The 23,373-nt window shown below is 42.0% G+C and overlaps 1 protein-coding gene across 4 annotated transcripts in view; it reads left to right on the top strand.

Moving 5' to 3' along the window:
• MCTP1 (multiple C2 and transmembrane domain containing 1) overlaps positions 1-23,373 on the top strand; it is a 314,126-nt gene that overhangs the window by 26,490 nt on the left and 264,263 nt on the right. The gene's annotated exons all lie outside the window — the stretch shown is intronic.

Below are 23,373 nucleotides of genomic sequence, written 5' to 3'. Positions count from 1 at the left end.
GTAAAGCATAACGTAAGACCCAACAAAATGATCTGGAGACTAAAACACAAGGTATTTACATTCTGTGCCAGAAATCACTGTGGTCTGTGGAGGAATTCATTCAGGAAAAGACAATCTGTAAAACAGATATATGTCATATGTTCAAAACCAGAAAGAGCGATAGTATGAGTTTATATAGATTTCCATTATTAACAATAATTTGATAATAGAAGGGAATTAAATAAACTATTTGCATGAGAAATTATAGTGAAAGGAACTTGACATTTTGGTGACTGAAATAACGGAAAAAGGCAGTGTGATTCATATTATATATATATATATGTATACACACATATTAACGTGTAAGCTCCAAATGATTTTTCAGTCAGCCTTCTTTTCCATTCCTCCTAATGCTGGTGTTACAGGATGGAGGAGGAAATGAAGGAGACAACACGAGTCCTCCACAACCCCAGCTTTCAAATAGACTTGTAATTGCTCATTGAGTTGCAGGACCACAGTGACATTTCAGGTATTGAGAAGCAGTTCTAAATCTGAGTAATATTAACCTTGGGGAAAAAAAAATAGAACAACAGCAAAAATAAATAAATAAATAAAATCTTGCATCCTCTCAACATATTGGGAGGTTACAAAACATGCAGGCTGTTTGGAGGGGAGATGGTTTGATGCAGAGATGACCTGCAAATAAGTAAAATTCTAAGAGAGAAATATAATCATTAGACTCTCTAAAGTTGTCCAAAAGTAGTTGATGTGTGTTGACTGTAAAGACCAGTAAATTTTGAGGATTTTGTAGTATTTGGAATGCTAATTTATGAGCATGAGAGTGTTCCCCATATAACTACACAGGCAACATCTGGAAGAACAAACAGGAATTGAAGAAAGGGCTCACCACTGTTGATGCTTCAGCAGGGGTTTGACAGCTGTAAAGAACTACTGCTAGAAAGGTTCACTCTGAAAATCTGAGATGCTTAACATTCACATGAATCTACCAATATGTTTCTGGACCTGCAAAAGTACAGAAAAATGAAAAAGTACTGAAAAATGAAAAAGAATAAAACTGTTGTAAGAAGATTTAAAAGGCACCATGCTAAGGCTTAGGAACCAGGCAGACTCTGAAGGATGAAATGCTTAGCAACAGGAGAAGCTATAACAGGATGAATATAGAGGGTATCTGCCATATTAAAACTATTGCTTTGTTTTATTTTGTTTTGTTTCTAATGCTAAAATAAATGTTTTCTGGTTCTCAGTATCTGATAAAGTAGCCTGAACATCATACCTGCAGAGACACAGAAGCTATGGAGACACAGGTCCCAGCCTAAGGGAAAATTGTGCAATTTCACTGAAAGCTAGGCAAAAGCCTAAAAGCATCCCTCCTAAAAAGTGTTCTCAGGGAGACTGGGAAGGGCAAGAAGCTGAACCACTAATCTTTGCAGATGCTAAAGGCACACTAGAACCTGTAGTAAAGAAAATATTGAGGAGAGATGGAAAAGTGTCAGTGTTTGCCCATTGCTCTAACAGATAACGAAATTGGAATTTTGTGATGACAAAAAACCCTTGGACCAATCAGCAGAGATAACTTTAACAGTCAGTTATTTTTTGTCAGTCTTAAGCACTGATGAGTTTCACAATATAAGAATAAAAAAAATGAGGCTGGAGCTGAGATGCATCACAGAACAAAAAAGAAAAATTGATGAACTCATTCTGTTGTGAAAAAAATACTTGTCATGCAAAAAAATAAATATTCACGTAGTGGAAGAGGCCAAACAACTAACCCAATACCACTAATTACTGAAGATCCTATATATATATAAGCTTAATATATATATATAAGCATATATATAATGTATATAATATACTTTAAAAATATATTATATTATTCTCTATACGTACTTGTTCATATTATAAAAACAGCACAGGTACAGTATGGAGCAGGCAGGTAGTAGATGGCACCTTGAAAAGCTAGTGTTACATGTAGACATGCTTGTTAATGTTTGCATGTGTTAACTGGAGAAAACCCAAAGCTGTCAGCCAACAAATATAGAAGAAAATTGAGGCTGCATAAAATTTCTAAATTGATATTTAACACTAGCACTAATGCAATTTGGTGCTAACAATAATTACCAAAAAGTGAGCCAGAACTCAGTAAAAAAAGAGTTTTATATTCAGTGCTGGAGATTTGAAGGGGAAAAAGCCTGCTAACAGCAGAGAAATTGCTCTGCTCAGTGCTATAGAAGGGGTGACATGCTTCTTGCCATTTGCAAGGCTATCTTGTTGGACCTCTCTCTGCTGTGGGATTTCCTTCCCAGACAGCTATACAGTCTGACCACATGGCTGGGAGTGCTGTGCGTGCTTTACGGTGCATCGCTGTGTCTTTGCACCAACTTGTGTCTCTGCACCAACTTGTGCCTCTGCCCTGTCTTCCCAGGAGCTGCATTAGACCTGGCCACACAGGTTGTTGGAGGAACCATGTCAAGTGTAAACAGCAGTGATTAAAGAAATAGTTAAGTAACATTAGCAGAAGGCCAGCAAGCAGTATTCTTGAAATATTAGAGACAAAGATACATACGGAAGGAATGGAAATCAATCTCCAGTAAATTGACTCAGCTTCTCATAACATCCTATAATACTCACAGTACTTTGTTAATATAGAAAACATTTTGAAGCTTGCAATGCTATACAGTAATGGCTGAATCTGTATTTTAATTGCCACACCCAAAAAACTCAATAGCTGGTTAAAAATATTCAGAACTGCAGTAAGGAGATGAAAAATTTTCCAGATCTTAGCTGTGATTGGCTTTGTGAGATGCTATGTTATGTCAGATTAGAAAAGCCATATGTAGTAGGAGCATAATTGTATAAAATCCAGGAAGAAATGTACTCTTTACTGTATGTTCTTGAGTGAAGAGAGGACTTGTAGTACTGCCTATAGCTAAGGATGCCTGAAGCTTCAAATTATATCACATGGTTTTAATGTTTTTAAAATTTTATGTATTTGTTTTAATTTCAAAGCCTTTAACTATTTTGGCTACAACTTTCCGTGGAGGATTTTTGTCTCATGCTGAATCCCAATTAGGAAGTTTCAGGTAAAAATACTTTTAGCCATGGCCTAAAATGAGTAAAACAATGTCGTTGCCTGCAGAATACAAAAATTCTTACAACAAGTTGTAGGAAAATTTAAATGACTACTGTTTATCAGATATCACAGATACCACATCGCAAGACCTGAAATATGCCGGTGGGTTGCCTGTGTCCCAATGTTACTGTAAGAGAAAAACAAACAACAACAAACCTTCAAAGCTGTACTTAAGAAATGCATTATAGAAAAAAATAATAATAAAAAAAAATATTGTCATTTAAAATATCACTTAGATGAAAAAAAGGAGACACAAATTCATAATAATTCACTGAGGAAACATAAAGAAGAGGACTAAATGGCAGCACTGAGCATGTGCAAATGAGGTTAAAATGCAGTTCCAGGCTGAGAAAGACCAAAATCTTGTTCAGCCTTTGATCCTAAGGCCATCTCCAGTCAAATATTGCCTCCGTAGTTGTCTTGTCTATATTTCACAATACGACCACCTTTGCTGTATTTTAGATTCTGAATAACGGGAGAAAAGATGCTGTTTCAAAAGTAGGATTTAACTGAGAACTTAGGTATATGTCCAAGTGTAAATACATATGGGTAATGACGTGAATGTCAGAGTCTACAGGGTAATAATTTATTTTTCCAAGAAATAACCAAAAAAAGAGACAGAGAGAGAGATATGTTTATTTAATCTAAACCAGTGGAGAGAGATTGGTTTTGGAGCCAGTCATTAAAAGTGTTAGGAAATAGATTTTATAAAAATCACAGTGCTTAGCATTGAGTGCTACCTTTGTTTTATCAGTTTAAATTAAACTGATTAGCGTAATGACATACATAGAGAGAACAAATACAGTTCTGTGAAGATTGTAGTCACTTTCCTCACAAAATGTTCTTCCCTTTTTGACATTTATAATTGATATGTTGGGGAAAAAAATCTCTGCTATGAATCTCCTCAGTTTCAGAAACTCCATGTTTGAAATACCAGATCTCTCTTTTGTGTGTGTGTTTTGTTTTAGCTTATGAAACATCGTTGCAATGGGGTGTAAATAAATTTTTTCAGATACTCTTTTTTATTTCCAGGGCTAATAAAAGCTTATTTGTTCATTTGGAAAAGTGTCATCCCCAGCTGTTACAGGTGTTACATCCATGTTCTTTTTAAATGTTGAGATTTCCATCTGAATGTTGCTTGATGTCTTGCTGTGATCTTTCTGCCAGGTTCAGATTCAACTTTAATAAACGAATGTAGCTCAGAGAATTCAGTGTGCAGAATGACTCATTTTATTATAGAACTGTTTATGGTGACTTGATTTGAATTAACACTAGAATAATCCCACTCTGCCTGTTACAGTGCTGCCATGTACGGCCTCCTGGTCCCAGATCCACTTCACCCCCAGGAAAATGAGCATTTCTGCAACTAAACAGCCTAAGCTACTTTGACCTTTTTCTGTCATACACAAATCCACTCTCTGGTTGGATAATCACAGAATTTCTAGGTTGGAAGAGACCTCAAGATCACCGAGTCCAACCTCTGACCTAACACAAACAGTCCCCACTAAACCATATCCCTAAGCTCTACATCTAAACATCTTTTGAAGACTTCCAGGGATGGTGACTCCACCACTTCTCTGGGCAGCCTGTTCCAATGCCTAACAACCCTTTCAGTAAAGAAGTTGGACAAGAAAAAAAATGGACATGACTTCAACAGATTTGGAAACTGTGACATAATGACACAATTTTAATGTTAGGAGAAATAATGCTGGGTCTGGTGGCAGCCAAATCAGGAGGCTTGCCTGCACAGTATTTGGGACCACTCGGCGCAGAGGTTGTCGCCATGCAGCAGGAGCTGGACTACAAATGCTGCTGCATGGTGCCTTGTGCCCACTTCTCCTTCCAGCCAGTGACTCCCAGGCAGCATCGCACTTACCAGATCAGCAGATGTAGGAATAAAGCTTACACAAGTAACAAACTTCCCATATTTCCTGTATTTGGGAAAGTTTGATCACTGGTGAAAAAGAGTGCCATTTAAAGGCATATTAAGCTGAGGCTGCTTCAGTATTTTGGTGAATAAGCAGTTATTTTAATCAAAATGTTGTATTCTTTCTATAGCTATTGTCTTTCTTAAAAGAATATTTACTTTTCCATGCCTTCACAGAAATTGCAATCTATTTGAAAACCTGTTTATTTTACAGCTGCTTCACTGTAACGTTAAAATAAAAAGAGTAAAAGACAAGGCAGATAGAAGTATTCAAATGCTTCCCTACATAGGTGTTTTTTCCCTCCCTAGGCATAGGCACAGAACCAAATTTATCTTTACTTTTACTTGATTCCTGCTTTTTGAGCCAATCCTTCTTTTCACAAGAAAGTAAGCCATATAATGAAGTTCCATTTCAGCACTTTCTGTGTGGTACCTACAACATCAGACAGATAGAGCACATTAAGTTCCAAAGGCCAACAAAACATCTGTTTTCTCCTATTTCTGTTTGGCAAAAGTCATATTGTCAAATGCCCTGCTGCAACCTTCCTTGGGAAAGCTGAATCAGAATACAGTTGCCCTAATCATCAGCTGGTATGACGAAGTGATTTGGATTGAAATGCAATCCAAAATCCAGACACAGGTATGCCTCACTTTATGCAATAAATATTTATTTACTTCAATTTGTTCTGAAGTCATTCTGCTGCTGTTACTTTAATTAAAATAAGAAACTTCAGACAGCATTCAGCATCCAAAATGGAGTGATGGAGCCACTGGTCTGGCACACTGTGCTGAGGAAACAGAAAATATAATTATTTACAACTGTCTTCTTTCTAGAAAAAGCATAAGTCAAGATAAATTGACTTTTTTTTTTTTTTTTTTTTTTTCCCCCCCGATGCACACTTCCAGGAAACAGCGAGGCTGAGCTATAAATCCGCATGCACAGCTGCAGAAGGGCAATGTGCCTTGAGACACCTTCGCTGACAAACCCGGTGCGTTCTGTCGCGCCCACGGCGCTGGTAGGAGCAGTTTTAGGCTCACCTTTCTCCAGCACCGCGCCCACAAGGTGACTCCGGCGAGCGGCCGGCCTGCACCCTGCCACCTCTCGGGGAAGGCGGGCACCCTGTGCCCCCTCCCCAAAATTCTCCTCGGTGGGCGGCACTGCCCGTGGAAACCCCTCTCCCAGAGGCGGTTTTTATTTTTTTTATTATTTATATATTTTTTTCTTTACCCCATGGAAACCCCTCTCTCCCAGACATGCTTTTTAATTATTATTATTTTTTAATTTCCCCCTCTTCTCCTCCCCCACCGCAGTCTAAATAAAGATGCCGCTGCTTATTTTTTATTTTTTATTTATTTTATCTCCCCCGCTCCCGGGAGCTGCCTGTGGGTAAAATGCAGCATCACGGCGCTGCCGGGCAGAGCACGCTGCCCTCCGCGCGGCTGTGCTCAACGCAAAAACACACATACATATTAAAAAAAAAAAAAAAAAGAAAAAAAAAAAAAAAGAAAAGAAATCGGCGTGGAGGGGGGGTGAGGGGACAGGCTAAACCCACTGTGTCCTCGCAGCATATATAGGCGAGCCCGGCGGTAACTTTGGCTGCCTCCTGCCTTCGCTGCGGGGCCGGGGCTGGTGCGGGGGCTGTTGGTGGCAGTGTCGGTGGTGGCACTGGTGGTGGTGGTGGCAGCGGTGGCAGCAGGAGCAGCGGCAGCAGCAGCAGCAGCAGCAGCAGCAGCAGCAGGCGGCGCCGCTCCGTCCCGGCCCGCCGGGGACTGAGGGCGTCGGGCCGGCCGGGCTGTGCCGCCGGGGCCGCCGCCGGAGGACGATGGAGCCGGGCAAGGAGGGTAAGCCCGGCGATGCCGAGCCGGCCGCATCCTTCCAGGCCCGGCTGTGGAGGAACCTGCAGCTGGGGGGCAAGCGCCGCACTGCGGAGCCCCCGGCCCCAGCGAGCGCCAAGGGGGAGCCGGCTGCCACGGGGCGCTGGGGGGGGCTCCGGCGGCGGCGGCAGGCGCTGGACCGCGTCTTCTCGTCCTCCCAGCCCAACCTGTGCTGCTCGGCCGCCGAGCCCCCCGAGCAGGGCGGCGAGGCCGGCTCCGCCCTGCGCCGCCCGCCCGAGCACCGGCCGCCCCCCGGTAAGGCCCCGCCGGCCGCCCGCTCGACCCCCGCCGCCCCCTCCGCCCGGCCGGGGGGCGACCAGGGTCCCGGGGGCGGCTCCGAGCCGTGCCGGCGGCCCGGGGCGCACCTGTCCCACCAGAAGAGCTCTTCGCTGCCCAGCACCGCCTGCCTGGAGCAGCTGCTGCAAGGCTCGCCCTCCGCCGGCACCAGGAGCCAGGCGGTGAGTCCCTGGGGTCGGGCACGGCGGGGGGCAGCGGGACCCCCGGCACCGAGGGGCGAGCCGGGGTGGGTGGTGGGGTCGGGGAGCACTGGGGTGGGCTGGGCTGCACCGGGGCTGCCCTCCTCCCCTGCCCCCTGCTTCCTCTGCCTGTCACTTTGTGTGTGTGTTTTTTTCCCGAGTCAGCCCAAATTCTGTGTCTCGGCGGCACAAGAGGGACGTGGAGCTTTTAGAGGGGTCCAGCACGGAGGGACGAAGGTGATTAAGGGATTGGAGCACCTGTCCTCTGAGCAAAGACTGAGGTCTGTTTAGCCTAGAGGGGACTGAGGGGAGATCTTGCCAACCCCTACAAAAACCTGTATAAAGAGGATGGGGCCAAACTCTTATCAGTGGTGACCGGTGATAGGATGAGGGGCAATGGGTATAAACTGAACCAGAGGAGCTTTCATCGCCACGTGAGGCAGAACTCTGTGGTTTGGGTGACAGAGCACTGGGACAGGCTGCCCAGAGAAGTTGTGGGATCTCCTGTGGAGATCCTCAGCACCCGCCTGCGGGCCGTCCTGCGTGACATGCTCCAGGTGTGACATGTGTGACATGGACCAGAGGACCTCTGGAGGTCCCTTTCAACCTCAGCCATTCATTGTGGTTCAGTGGCCCCGCTTGCGCATGCCTAGTAAATGACAGTAATTAGAGAATCCGTGCGCTGCCACCACTGCACACTGGTGGCACAGAGTCCCCTCAGTGCCCAGGGCAGGGCAGCAGCTCCAGTGGGTATCACATTGGTGACGAACCCTGTAACAAACCTGCCCTCGGGCCTTGCTGTCTGCCCTGTCCTGCCACCACTCTGTCCATCCCCTCACTGCCCAAATACCAAAACACTGTGGGCTGTTGGCGTGGCATCGGCCTGACCGTGCTGGCGATGTGGGTATTGCTCCTCATCAGCCCTTACTTTTCTGCCCACGCTCACAAAAGTGTTTGGCACATTTCAAGCTGACGTCTTTGGGTTTGGGTTGCAGGAATTACAGGAGTTTTACTCTTCTGGGTAGCACAGGCCATTTTAAAGGCTACCACACATAGCAGCTAAAAAATGTGAAAAGTGTCTTTACTTTTTTTCAGTGCTGTTCCACGGCTGCATTCAGCAAAGAAACAGAGCATTTATTTACAAAACATGCCAATTGTTATTTACTTGCAGTCGAATTACTCTTATTTTGAGCAAGGTACAGTCACAACATTTGGAAGGAATGCTGCTAATCCAAACAAAGTGGTACCCAAGCTTTCCAACAGTTGTCTTTAATGAGCAGGATTATGGCCAATTTCTGCAGGCAATTTCTAGCATTAACTCGGGCAGTGCCTGCATACCAAAACTGCTGTTTCTGATGTTAAGTAAAGCTTTTCATGTCCCTGGCTTGTTGGTGGAGCTTAGAGCCGCTGATCGTGATGTTTATTCTGAAGAGATGAGTTGAAACAGCTGTTTTGTGGTCCCATACTCAGCATGTCATCTGTCCTTCTCATCGCAGGAGGTAAAGTCTCACTCAGGTTATTTAACCTGGTTTAATTCACCATCTTCATTGGGCTATAGGGTGGGAGTGGGAACATGACTCACAATATAAAGCGCTGCTGGACGCCCTCCATTGGTGTTTGGTACTCCTCAGAGGCCTGTGCGCAGCAAGTAATGAATTCTGTGACTGTCTCGGGTTTCCAGTTCATTGTATTTCAGGAGTCAGGTCTTGTATGCTTCTGTGCTGTACTCACAGTTCAGTAAGGTCCCTGCCCAACTTTTTGGTCTTGGCTGATGAAATCAATACTAATAAAGTTCTATATGATTTAAGTGTCTTATTTCATTAGCAATCAGGTGAGAAAATGTTGCATTCAAATTAAATTAAATGCATATCCACAATGATCCAGAAATGGAATGGTTGTAATCCTCAGAGTGAAGCAAGCACCAGCATTTCCTTGCAACTGTATTCCAGTCAAATCTCAAATAAATTTTAAAGCAAGTTTTAAAACTAGCAGTATCTTAGTGTGATTTTTTGTTTGTTTGATTTTCTTTCTAAGTATTTTTAACATAGTCATATGGAAAGGCAGTATTTTGAAAAATGGAATTAAATGAGGCTCCTCCAAGCTTTGTACATGTTTATTCTGTTGATTTTATTTTCTTCAGTAACTATGTACTAGATATTTTGAGGAAGGAAAATACTTCCTCAATGATGGTGGAAAATACTGGAACTGTAATCAGGGAAAAGGACCATGAGTTAGTGTGGTGAATGGCAAGACTTGCATTTTAGGTTGCATTACTATGTGCAGATTTAATCTTGGGATTGTACTTCTAGGCACGGTCACACCATTTAAAAATAATTTGATCTAAGTAAAACATCTAAACTCTGTGCTGTAGTGAGATCACAGCGAACATGGACAATATAGCAAATGCTTTGCTTCTTTGGCATTGGATGAAGTTTCCTTTCCAGTGAGTAGGACTAGCACTGTGCTTCAAGAAGACGGACTCTCAAGCATGGAGTCTTCAGCAAAGAATCATTACAGTTGAGCACTGAATCCTGACCTGGTTCCCCTCGGAAGACTGAGTGCCTCTCAAAGCTGCCCTTGGATTGGTTTGGGGTGAGGTGGACGCTACAATCACTCTGCAGGAAACTCAGGTTCCTTTCACAGGGTAGGCAGAATGTAAATGCCATTTACTAGCACCAAGAAATAAATCTGTGCATGATAAAACATCATCCTTCTTCCTGCTTCGGAAGGGTGTGTAGCACGTTTGCTTGGCCAAACATTTCCTGAACCTGGATGTGGCATCCGTCCTCCTTCATCCGTCTGGGAGATGCACACCTGAGGGAGCCGCAGGTGGTGGTGGCTCAGTGGAGGTTTCATGGGCAGGAGATGCCAGCAGCCCTCAGGGGGTTCTGCAACTCCACAGGGGCTTTGGACATGCCCAGCACTGCCTGTGCCAGTGTGGCTTTTCTCCTGACCATGCACAGAGCTGCATGCCACCTGCAGCTTGTCGTAATCAGATAGCGAAAAACCAAAACAAAAAAAACAAAAACAAAACAAAACAAACAAACAAACAAACAACAACAACAACAAAAAAAAAAAAAACAGGAGGGTGGAAATACCAGCATTTCTGAAAGTTTGCAGTCAGAAAAAAAGCCACAAGTGTTTCATCATCCTGATCGGAGAACACGGGTGTGGGCATCTCAAATCAGTAGTGAATGTCAGCAGCATTCCTGGCTGGAAGAGTTCCCTGGCCCTGGCTGTGAGAAGTGCTGTGTGCTGCTTCCCTGGCAGGTTTGCAGGACAGTGACCTGGGAGTCACAGGTTGATCCATAATGATGAAGGTGCAGCATCCTCTCTGCCTGTCTCAGGAGATGAGGGGAGGCTGCAGGGTGCCTGCAGTGGAGGGCAGGGGGCAAGGCTGGGACTGCAGCTCTGCCTCTGGATGCGTAGCCATAGGAAAGCAAGCTTCATTAGTTCTGCTGCATGCAGAACCATTTGTTTAATTAAAATGGCATCCTTCAGACTTACAGTTACAGGACTTAAGGGACAAAAAATGGTTGTTGAGTTATATAATGCAGCATAGTGCAAGGGAGAGATGAGCCAGTGAGGAAAAAACCTGGAGGGATGTTTCCAGACAGCCTGTCTGTCTGACTCTCTGTAATATATAAATAGTTAGTTACAACGTTGGTGTAAGAGGGGGAGCTTGGCGGCACCTGGGAGGGAACTGCAGAAATGGGAGAGTGTAGCGTAGGGTCAAGTGAAGGAAGGTTGCACATTCAGGTTAAGAAGCACGGCATTGTATTGAGGTGTCTGGAAGATGAAAACAGAAGCAGTGATTAAATAGAAATAGGAGCAGAGATGGCTGTGAGGGAGCCTGAAGAGAGCAGAACTCTGAACTGGGTGTGGAAGGGCATGCAGGGCCAGCGAAACGCTGAGAGGCAGTGCTTCTCTCTCTACCAGAATACATCTACACCTGGCAGAGCGCCATTGGGGTCAGTGCAGTTACATTAGGAAAACTTGCCTTGTTGGGTCTAGTTTGTGCATCTTGAGGGTCATCTTCCTGTAATTGATCCAGCCAGTGAAGGTAAAAGAACAAAGTAGAAGGTAAAGGCAAAAGATGCTGGTGAAAATCTACACAGATGATGTTATGCAAGAATCTTAATTGCTACTTTGGATTTCTAAGAAATTGCACTGGGGAAGGAGGGTGATGAGGAAAACCAAACACAAGAATTGTTTTTCTTGTCTTGTCTTGTGCAAGAATTACCTTTTTCTGAGATAATGCTCGTACAAAAGAAGAGGAGTTGGAGACAGTTCATTTGCACAGATATTTAGAGCATGATTTGAGGGTGACAGTCTTCTGAGAATAAAAGAACAAAATTCTGGGCAACAGGGCTTTCCTTTGGGAATCTGGCCACCGACATGTAGGGAAGTAGTAGATGAGTGAATTTTAAAGCTGGACCAGAAGAGCCTTGAGCTCCTTAATAGAAAATAAATAAAAGTAGAAATAGTAAGCAGGGGGAAAAAGCTGTTGCTAAATTTCATTTCTTTCTTAAGAAGGGCTGTTGCAGTTTCTCTGGGCTGTTTGCTTCTCCAGGAGTTTAACTACATATCCAGTTCTATCAAGGTATGTTGTGCATTGTCCCATTTCCTCGTTGTACTGATTTCTGGTAAACTGCTTACCTCCCAGTGACTGGAGATGCAGAAGTCTGTTTTATGTTGTCTCGGACTCTGACCCATCTGTTAACTTGCAGTATGTTAATACAACGCGTGTATATTGCTAACACAAAAATCAAGTGATAGCACAACAGAATTGTATTTAATTATATCCTCTGCTTAATTAACTGAAGACTCTCTCCAGAGTTTTCAAAGGGAACTGCATCATTTCTCAAAGTTGGCCAGTTGGCATTTCTTCTCATGTGAAGTACTTAGGACAGGTATTTTAAAGTGAACTAGTAGTAGCTCTAGATTTACCATTAATTTGTGACCTCATTCAAGGTTTGGCTTCTCTTTTTTTGCCTTTTTTTTTTTTTTTTCCTGCCCTGTTTTTACTGGTTGCATGTAAAACTCTCTATAATATAATAATGGCATTGAGAATGATAAATGGATGGCACATAGGAATTGCAACAGCCTTTACACTAAAGGAACCCCCAAAATACTAATTTTCTCCCCAGTGACTCTGCTGTAAGGTAATAACTTTTGCTGTAGGATTAGTAACTACTTTAACTGGATTTCAAATGAGTGTCAAAGCTCTGCTACTTCAATGTATTTCATACATTATTTAAAGAGGTTGAACTTGCTATATATGAAAAGCCAAACACCTAATACAGACATATTACTAAACTTTTGCTCAAAAGCTGAAAAGTGCTTTTTCTCTTCTGTAGCGCTGGACACAGAAAATTATTAGACAGCAATAAGACTTACTGTTGGTTGCTATATTGATGCAAAGAGAACCACTTTTTTAATGTTTTAGAAAACATGACTAAAGCAGTTTTAGAGCCACCAGCATGTCATTCACATTCCTTCTCTGTAGGTAGTTCTAATTTAACTGTTTTCTTGTGATGTGGTGCTAACATATTAATAGACCTAGGCATCATCTTTATTTTTTGTCTTGGATGAATTGCTGGTCTTTGGCAAGATGACCGAGGACTCTGCATTGATCTGAAGACTGAGGTTTGGCCTTTCCTCCCTTTCTTGTTTTGTTATTGATCCTAGATCTTTCTGATTATAAGTGTTATCTTCTAGGGAATTTTAAGAAGGTAGCTATAATGTAAACCTAAAGCTGTAAGTTTAAATGAGAAAAGGAATTGAAAAAAAAAAAAAGTTTTCTCTTGTAAAACAGGGAAAGATCCCTCAATCTTTACCTGTAGACTTAATATATGTAATATATAAATTAAATCACATTTAATTCAGTATGGAGTGTTCTTTAGAGTCTGTGTCTGTGCATGGAAGTAGCAGTGTACAGTCCCTGTACTGGTGAAATGATGACAAATCACACCAAGCGCACAGAAAAAGCCACCTAGAATCAGTGGATCCTCCGCATGGGCCAGTCCAGGCACTCAGCTCTGAATTTGTCTATGGTCCATCGACCATAAACCTGTTTGTTATCAGGTGATGTAACGTTTTGGAATTATTAAAATTAAAACTGTACGATTCTGTTACCATAGCTGGAGGATTTTTTTTCCTAATAGTTGTTAATTCTTTGTATTACTCAGCATCCTTTTGTTTTAGAAGTTATTAAATTTGTTGTACTATGAAGTAGCTTCCCGTGGATCTCAACTCTGAGCCTTGAAAGAACAGAATAAAAAAATGACAGACCTTATTAAACAACCTAATTCCCGTGGCAATCCCTTTGGTTCAGCTTTCTGAAACAAACAAAAACTTGTCAACTACTTTGATGCGCTCTAATGCTTCCCTCCATGTCTTTGTCATAAAGCTGCTTGGAGAAATTCGACGTCTTTGAAGAAAAGAGTTTTTAAGTTTTATCAAGAGAAAACAGTTTTTACTCTTTATCACATTTTACTCTTTATCAAGAGTAAAACCAATATTTTTATTTTATTTATATTCGATGTCAAGTATATCAAATTATTAACTAATAGGTTAATAATTAAAGTGTTTTTCTAATGTGTAGAAATGGGACTACCCAATCTAACTACTGCAATAGGATTTTCAACTTGTTTTAGTAAATAAATAAGTAAATTAGACTAAATATACTTAATGTTTCCTTTAGTTTCCCTGAAGGATGACTGAGGATCTGCTAGTGTTGCTCTGTCATCAAGTTCTTCTGTGGATGCTCATATTTGTTGCCAGTCATTAGCACTGGTAGCAGCCTGGTGATTACTTGGCATATTATCTTTAGAAATGAGAGTATATGTTTAGAGCATTTTTTTGCCCATTAAGACCACTTCTTGCTCTGGTGCCTTTAAGGCTTGGTGTCACTGATGCTAAAAGCAGAACTCGGTATGTTGTTGGATGTGGTGCAGTGTTTGTGTCCCTCCTGCTGCAGCAGGGGAGGCCTTTAGCTGCTAAGCTGGGCTGCAAGCCTTACAGCTTGGTGCCAAGCAATGGCTGCCGAGTTCTTAATCAACTGACTTTTTTTATTTTTATTTTTAATTGTGGACCAGTGCCTTTTACCCTGGAAGATACAGGCTAACACAAGAGAAGAGCTGGAGAGCATGTGTAAATGCTGCCACAGAGAGATCCTGTCACGATGGTTTGGATCCCTAGTGAAGTTTTTCTGATGTGCACACCAACATCAAAAGAACATCGTGGTTTTCTCTGGGAGCTGTAAATCCAATGTCAGTTCTGTCAGGAATAGTACATTTGGTGGTCTTGAGACAGGGGGAAAAAGACAGAACTCTCAACTGTTAAACTTTGGGATTCTGTTGCCGAAAGACCACATACTTCTTGTTTCCCAGATATCAGAGAAATTCTGGAATAGGTGACTGAGGCTTTTACCAATTGTTGTGAAATGTATTTATTATCTACTTACCTTTCTGGAACTAATGCCCAGCTCCTCTTTTACTGAGATAAATATTACTTGCTTACAGACCTTACAAAGATGAGTAGCTCATCTTTCCAGGACCATGCCATTTTTCCCAGAAATGGGAAAAAAAAAATAAATCAAAACATAGGTTTGAGTTAATGGCATGCTTTTATGAAAGTGTGTTTTTTCACCAATACAATGTATGCCATGAATGTTGGACAGTGTTGAGGCTGGGTTATGGCATAGCAGAACACACATACAGAGGTTTTGCTGCCAATAGGAAGGGAGCTTTGACTGCTAGGACAGATTTGGATGGGCTTTCAAAACCTCCCTCGACTGTCTCTTCATTTTGCTACTGGGAAGAGCAGAACTCTGTAAGTGGTGTTTACTCCTTCCTTCAGCCTATATCCTCTGTAATGCTTGGCTATTCTTACTTGCAAGTTCTTTTTATTTAAAAAATACATTTTTTTTTAGGTGAAACACTCCCTATTTTTTCCCGCTTAAGCATTGCCTTCATCCAATTAAGATCACAAGTTGCTATAATAAATCCAGAACCAAGGTTCAATACATCTGAATGAAATCTTGTTTTTCAAACTTTGCTCAATTATGTGTAAATCTTGTTCTTTAAGTCCTTGTAGTTTTTCTCTATCCTTCCTCTGCTCATTTGAAAGGACAGAGAAGAAGTAAATTTCTGTTCAGAGAAGCAAAGGAAATTCAGTCACTTGTTTGACTGCTCTTAACTACTGGCACTGTCACAATACCTCACAAAACTGAGCATCAAACACCTTCTGTAATGCTGCAGTGCTCAAACTTTGCTCTCCTCTCTGTCCTATTCTTGGGAAGTTCTGCACCGGTTTCTCAAGAAAAGTCTTGTTCAGGAATGAGTCATGAAATGTGATACCAGGCGGATTAGATGCTTTTTTGGAGAAAGGCTGAGTGCTGTTTACATAAGGCAGTTGGCTTGAGTCTGAACACCGGGCGTGCCACAGATAGGATGCCATTTGGCTTTGTTGTGTTTGGTCTGTGGCATTTGCTTATGCTGTGCCTGTGAGCAGGTCACCACGTTGAGCAAAGACAAAAAATCCCATGAAGGCTTGCAGACACCTGAACAAACCAGAATTAATGCACCTCATGTATATGTATCTTGCAGTTAAGCTATACAGTACCTTGAAATTAATGAATATCCTTAATATGTTCCCACTTTGTGCAAGCTGTTCCTTTTTGTGTCCTTCGTGTAAGAGATGTCTGTACCCATGAGATGCCTATTTACTGCTTCAGCTGTGTTATTAATTCAGCAGCTAGGCTACCCTGTAGCTAGTGATAAATATTTTATGGAGGTAGGTTTTAGAAAAATACCAACATCTTCCAAGTGTTTTAGAGGGGAGACAACCCAGACATTTTCTTGTAGCTCGCGTTTCGTTAAGGTAACTTATGCCATAGTTTATGTATTAAGAGAAGAAAAGCTGTAGTTGACACTTTGATTGGTGACTGCGGCCAGGTTCTCTTTCTAAGCCTTTCCTACCCAGTGCAGGAGTGCACTAACCAGAAAATGCCGAAATGAAGTTTGTCTGGGCTGGCTTTTTGTTTGCTGGCAGACCTGGTGCATGGGAGAGATGCTGAGACCTTTTCCAGAAACTAATTCTCACCCATCTTGGACAGGACTTCATTTTCAACCTCTGGCAGAGCTCCTATGCTGTCAGAAAACAAAACTACCTTCCAGGGACTCTGTGATTCCCTTTTACCCCCACATTTTCAAAACTCCACTCTTTGTCTAAGCGTTGTCTCAGAAAGTTTGTCTGTGTCTGTCTGGCAAATGGCTCTGAGCTCTTGGAGAGTGGGGTCCAAAAGCTTCCCAGCAGGAGGAAGGAAACACTGACTTCCTACTGCTGTTTCTGCTGGGCGAGGAATGATTATCAAATGAAACTTCATGCCCAGCAGAGAGAGCCTGTGAAGATCTAGAAGGCTGGATGAAAGGTAGAAAGAATTGCCAAGCTGTGTGAACTGAAGGTGAGAAATGGGGCTTTGGCCTTTCATTTTAGGGATGTCCTTATCCCCTTGCAGATAAAGGCTTACTGCCTTCTTTCGCACAAACTTTCTTATTCTGTTAGAGTTGTAATTGCATTTTTAAATTATGAACATTATTGATGGTGGTTTTGATTTTCTGGTTTACTGTAGTTGATCTAACATTAATGTAACAACAGGTATAATCTCAATGTCATAAAAACTGGCTTTTGCAATTCAGTTTTATGCTACATTTTTAGGGTAGTAACAGTACTGCCTCTGGGAATCAGACAGAGTCCAGGAAATGTGATGGAATAAATGCATGTGCATAGTGTAGCCTTAGTCTGATACATTTAAAACAAACAAATAAAATAATATCTACAGATAGAATAAATATCTAAAGATTAAAAAACAAACAAACAAACAAAAAAAAATAAAAACAACCACTCACTGGGTTACAAGTATTGGGAATTTTAATCTTTGTCATGTTTATAAGATTTGTATCTAAGATTCAGCTAGGAAATGTAGTTCAATTTGTAGGGTAACAGTTAATCTCTTGCAATTGCAGTGCTAAGATTGATGCTGCAATCTTTTCTGAGCACCAGTGCCAAATAACAGTAGAAACACTCTAATCATCTCTGTGGTGGAGATACACATTTCTGAAATGATTTACAGAATTTTCCATTTAAACTTGTTTGGTGGGTTTTGTTCTGTGCGGTGTTTTTCTTTTTTTTTTTTTTTTTTTTCTCTCACCTCCCAGTTGCATCATGTTGATGCTTTGGTGGCCCGGCCTTCGGATTAGCAGAATGGTGGATGGCTGTGTGGTTCTGTGTGGAGAAGACACTTTGGGTGTGAGTTTGTAGCAATATCAGGGTGTATAGCACGTTCCATGTAGGACTCCAGATGACGTGTTCAGTGTAGGTGCCTTAGAAAGGTTTGTTTCCATATGTTGAAAATGGGTTCCTCAGCTTTAGAAAGCTTTAAGTCATCTAACCTGGAATTTCTGTATGTCACAGATCTGTGGGAGAACTGAGTAACTTCCCTGTTTACAGGTACTTCCTTATGTTAATTAACACTAGAAAATGAAGTAAGAATCATCCATGAAATTATGAAGTGATGGAAAAAGAAATGTTTGGAGTATCATGAAATATGCTGTGCTGTTTTTCCCGATATAACCTTTTCTAACACCATTTCAACATGCAAAGCACAGCTTTGTTTTCATTACAAAATATTTTTCCTGTTGCTTTCTACTTTTCCTTAACTCGTAAATTTGAGAAAATTCTGTTCTTTTCCCGTGAGTATAGAGTACTAGGGAAAAAAATATCAACAATAATAAATTCACAGGGGGAGAGCTGTTTAGGGCCATTCAAGGTGTCCCCCCACCCCCAGATGGTGTGTTGGAGGACAGCATGTGTCTGAAGCCCCATTGAACATCCTCAGATGTTCAGAAGCCAAACATTAACTGCAGCTGTACAGCTTTCTGCTCCTTCTGCTGGTGCTCTGTCGCGCTGTTCGTCCAGACTAACATTAACTTCAGGCCTATTTGTAGCAATGTTTTGAATAATATGAGCTGTAGTTACTCATGTATTGCCAGAAGCCTCTGTCAGTTGCAGAGTGGAAGGCTCATACTGAGTTCATTTGATCTTTTTAGCTAGTGTTTTTAAATATGCTTGTTGTGGCAGGTAGAATTGCCATATTCTAGTTAATCTATTTACTAACATAAAAAAAAAAAAAAAAAAAAAAAAAAAAAAAGTGAAAGCATACAGAAGCATGATTAACAATTGTTCCAGCTTGTTTCTGCTTTATGCATTTGTTTTGCTGCAGTGGTGAGCACAGGTGACACCGCTCAGGTGGTAGGTACATATTATTTACAAACTTCACTGCTTAGAAAGGTAGCACCAGTACTGCCACTGACAGGGACTGGCCAGTACAGCCTTATCGCACCATCTGCACTGAAATTCAGCAACTTCTGACAAAACCCAGGTGCCAGCTACTTCGATTAGCAGAGGAGAAGAAACTGAGTAGTGCACAAGGACCTTCCCCCCCATTAGAAATGTCTGGAAGCACCTGGAAGGGAAGGACCTGCAGTGACCCATCCGGAGCAGCAGGCAGAGGGGCTGGGGGATTTGGCAGTGTGTGAGTGGAGAGGTGAGGAAGGTGATGGGGAGGGGAAGGACTGAGATGCAGGGTCAAGATTTCTGCACAGTAGTGTATTTTGCTCGATTTCTGTGCAACAGAGGAGGCAAACAAACAAAGGGTACTGACATCACTTAGCTGCAATTAATTATGGGTTATCATTGCACATGCAGAGATCTTGACACATGTATTTCCATGACAGCTGCACTGGAGAATTCATAGCATGTCATGCCCAGTAGGAATGGACCCTAGACTGATAGACAAAATATTGTGAAATTGAGCAGTTATTCAAGACAAAGCTACTCAAAATCTTTGCAAGTCCCTTCCTAAGGAAAAGGCTGTCTCTCAGCCTCTTCCTCTGCCACTCCATCTGTTTTTAGCGAAGAGGAATGATTTATTCCTCTTGCTTTATCATGGTGTGATCGTTGTGATGCGTGGTTGCTTTTGTTGGTGTTGAAATAGCTGATGACTGATAGAGGAGAAAAAGAGATGGGCTAGGAGGAGGAGGGTGAGTACCATCCCTAGGGTGCTGGGGGAGGTGGCCAGTCATGGACGGATGCTTTGGTCTGCAAGGTTGCTGCCAGCTGTTGTTGGGAAATTTGTTTTCAGCAGCACAGGTTTCATTTGGTTTCAGATTTGGTGAAAACATTGCCATGGAGGAGGAGGAAAGCAGGTGAAGTGTAGGGCAGTGCACAGCGATGTGCACAGAAGGTTTTGTGTTCAGCACAAGTACTCTCTGCTCGACTCCCACAGCACCTCTCCATCGGTGTCCTAGTCTGTGCTGAAGGTTTGCACACTAAAGGTGGAAGCAAAATGAAGTCCTCTGCCAGACAATTTGTTTCAAATTCAGCCATTACCATGTGAATAGAACTGCAACAATGATGCAGTGCTGTAATGCATTAACAGCTCCTCCGCCTGCCTCCTTGTTGCATCCCTGCTACTAATGTTCAGTGTCACAGGCTATGGGTTTCCCTTTGTGCCCTGCCATACAGTTGCTTGGCAAGGCAGATCTGCAGTCTCAATTATGAAACGCGTGTACACCTCGTTTGCACGAGGGCATGGTGGCAGGTGGCATGGTGGTGCCAGGCTGCAGAAGGGCTGCACTGGTGCATCACCACCGAGTTACATGTATTTGGGTACAGACTGCAGAAGTCACCATGCTGTTCCCTCTCGCCACCAGGATCTGCCTGCAGGCACCTTGTCCTTTGCAAGGCGCCTGGAAAGGAGCGAGGAGAGGTTTTCCATCACTGCAAAAGCCTAGGGTGTCCTGGCCGGGGCAGTCATCATTTGATTTTGTGAGTCTGTTGGGGAATGGAGTGGCTCTCAGCTGTACCTGCTGCGTAATGAAGTCGATATTTCAGCACTTTGAGGTTTGGCAGGAAAAAAAGGCTAGCATCTTTTATTGACTGACTTTGTTAGGAGCAGGGCGATCTATGGCCCATGAGTTTATTTTTAAAATATGGAAAGGTTTGTTATCATGTTGCTGGGCATGAGGCTGAGGTATTAGAGACTTTCAGAGTATGGCTGCCAGACATTATCTTCTTCCTCCTTACTCAAAGAGAGGACTGAAATCTGAGAAGGCAGCAATGTAAGCACACTTTTTTTTTTTTTTTTTAAACAAAAAGTAATTGAAAAGTGAGTTATTTTTGACTAGTACAACATGAAGTTTCATATTCTGTCTTCATTCTGAAACATTTCAGAAGGGAGAAGTTTACCTATCTTGTGAAAAGTGTGCAAAATATTTAATTTGTCTTGTGAATATATGATTATATCATGTACATGCTCATCACCATGTAGATGTCCCTGCACACAAGAAGCAATAAAAGTATTGCACAGCTAGAATATTAATTTTCACAGAATCCAGGATTACTGCTTCATTCTCATTAACACATTCTCCTTATTTCTCTCAATTTGTTGCTCACTGACAATGTTATTGGATGTGAAATGCCAGGTAGAGTAATTATTTGTTGCATCACACAGCATAATGGAAATCATAGGTTGTGCCTCCTGTGCACTGCACAGATGGGAACCTGCACTTGTACTTCATGCTTTGTCTTCAAATTTGATTTTTAAAAAGTGGGAAAAAATGCAAAAGCACTGATGACAATTGCAAGCAAATAGCCCTGTTTCAGTTGTTTTGCAAGACTGAGGGCTTCTGGTGTTTGCAGCATTTCCGCATAAGAAAAGGAAGCAATCTAATGAAGTCGTCCTGTCAGAGGAACTGGTGTCCTAAATAGAGCTGAATGTCAACAGAGCTGTGATTTGCAGACCCCTGTGCTTTATTCTGTTAGGCCAAGGGAAAATCCCTGTCATTCATCCTGAGCAGGACTCTGCTGCTTGTTGAAACTCACAGGAGAAGAATAAACTCGTGCTCATTATTTATTCAGTTATTTATTTATTTGTTCTGTATCAGAAAGGGCCAACCTGTTGTAACTAACACTAGCGTTTTATTTGTGCTGCTTGATTGCCGATAATGGAAAAAATGCCTCGAGGCCTAAGATGCATTAAAGTGTCGCTTTGTTCCAGATGATGCTGCAGCATCCAAAAGAGATAATTGAACAAAGTTACACGCTTCTTTTTTTTTTTTCTCCATGTATCAGTTCATGAGCCATGTCTAGATGAAGTGCTAGGAAACGTGAAAGGCAAGATTATTACTGGCCTAGCCACTATAAAAACAGAGGATGAGGAGTAATCTTTTGTGCTTCTTTTTGGCAGATGTCTAATGCTGTTTCCTGCAGTGCAGCTGTCCTTACTGTAGAGGCTGGCCAGTCCAACTACTGTCTTAATGACTTGCAGCTAGATGCAGTATCATCTCAGCCACTGGTGCCCAGATGACAATCTGTTTCATGCTGGCAAATGTGAGAAAATTAACAGACAAAACCCAGCCTTTTATCTCCTCCCACCGTTGCTAAAACCCCAACAGCTTTCTCTCTTTTAGAGGCTTATCATTTATAACATCTTATACCAAGAGGATAAAGGTGACCCAAAATGAATGTTTTCTCATTGGACTGTTCTGTGTAGAATATTCCTATTTCAGAGATTGACTTTTCTCTCTTGTGTTTGAATTGATATCAATTTAAGAATAGAGCTGTGTGTTCATCTGTGCTGATCTAGCAGTATTTTTCTTATATAACTTCTGATACTTTTCAGTGATATCCTCCAAGAGACTTCTGTCCTTTCAAAATGCCAAGAGAAAGAGATTGACATGTAAGAAATGGCCCAGGAGTAAGCTGCTCTCCAAGTCAAGCAGCTTTCCTGCCCATAGAGGAGCTTTCCAGACCAATCACTTTCAAAACATGGAGTGTACTTGCTGAATGACCTAGTAACGACAGCATGAGATTAATGTGCTCTGCTTGTAAACATGAGGCTGTGCAGCATTTTGGGAAAAAATCTTTGTACATCCTGAGATACACGATTTGAGCAGTAATAACATAACTGTTTTGTCAAGAATGTATTTTGACATTTTTTAAATTGACATTTGAAAGAAAATACTCATGTATTTTCTGATTGGTTCATCTACAGGAGAGAAATTTTCTGACAATTGGCATTTCAGTGTCTTGATAGATCAGTAGATCCAATTAAAAAGCTTTTCACAGAAGAACACAATTTCAGTTCTACCCTTCAAACAGAAATGATCCATTTTTTGTGTTACTACTGCCAAAGGGCAGTAAGGCACATATGTGCAGTGGAATGAAAGTTTTTGTCCAGAGAAGTTGTCACAGCAGTCACAGACAAGCAGCAGAGGAGGACAGTGAGACGGTTAAAAGCAGAAGAATAAACAGCCATCAGCTACTCTGTTCTGCAACTTCTGTTTCTAAGGAAGCTACTTAGAAACTGACATGTGATATCTTATGTAAAACTATGATTAATTTGTTTCCTTGCCTGTCACTGAATGGGTGGAAAATATGCCAGACTTTTCCCTCAGAATGGGAAGGATACATCTTACCTACTGTTAAAATGATGATGAACTTGTTGATATGTTCATGGAAACTGGAATTTAATTTGGAGCAAAGCTGTCTTTTTTCTCCAAGGTACCTGTTTTCCAACACTGGATTGCATAAAAGTGGTCTTCCACCAATGGCGTGCTGAATCCATCACTGGGCTCAGGATATACTAATTCGTTATGCTTTTGCATCTCCTTGCAGGTCCTGGATGCTTTCTCTAAGACCCATTTTTTGCCAGCAGTGTGAGTTAATCAATTTGAGCTGCTGCAAAGTGAATCAGTTTCACTTAGTGACCACAAAATTGCTTGATCTAATGGAGGGGAAGAAAACCAGCCTTGAGAGAGATTGAGAGAGATCTCAGATGACCTCAGTCTGACGATTAGGGCATTGAGGTGGGTGGCACTGGGTGTTTTTAAGTCCCA

Source organism: Aythya fuligula, chromosome Z (genome assembly GCF_009819795.1).
Source record: "Aythya fuligula isolate bAytFul2 chromosome Z, bAytFul2.pri, whole genome shotgun sequence".
Lineage (NCBI taxonomy): Eukaryota > Metazoa > Chordata > Aves > Anseriformes > Anatidae > Aythya > Aythya fuligula.
Note: the sequence above shows the minus strand (reverse complement) of the source record. Positions and strands in the feature narration are given on the sequence as shown.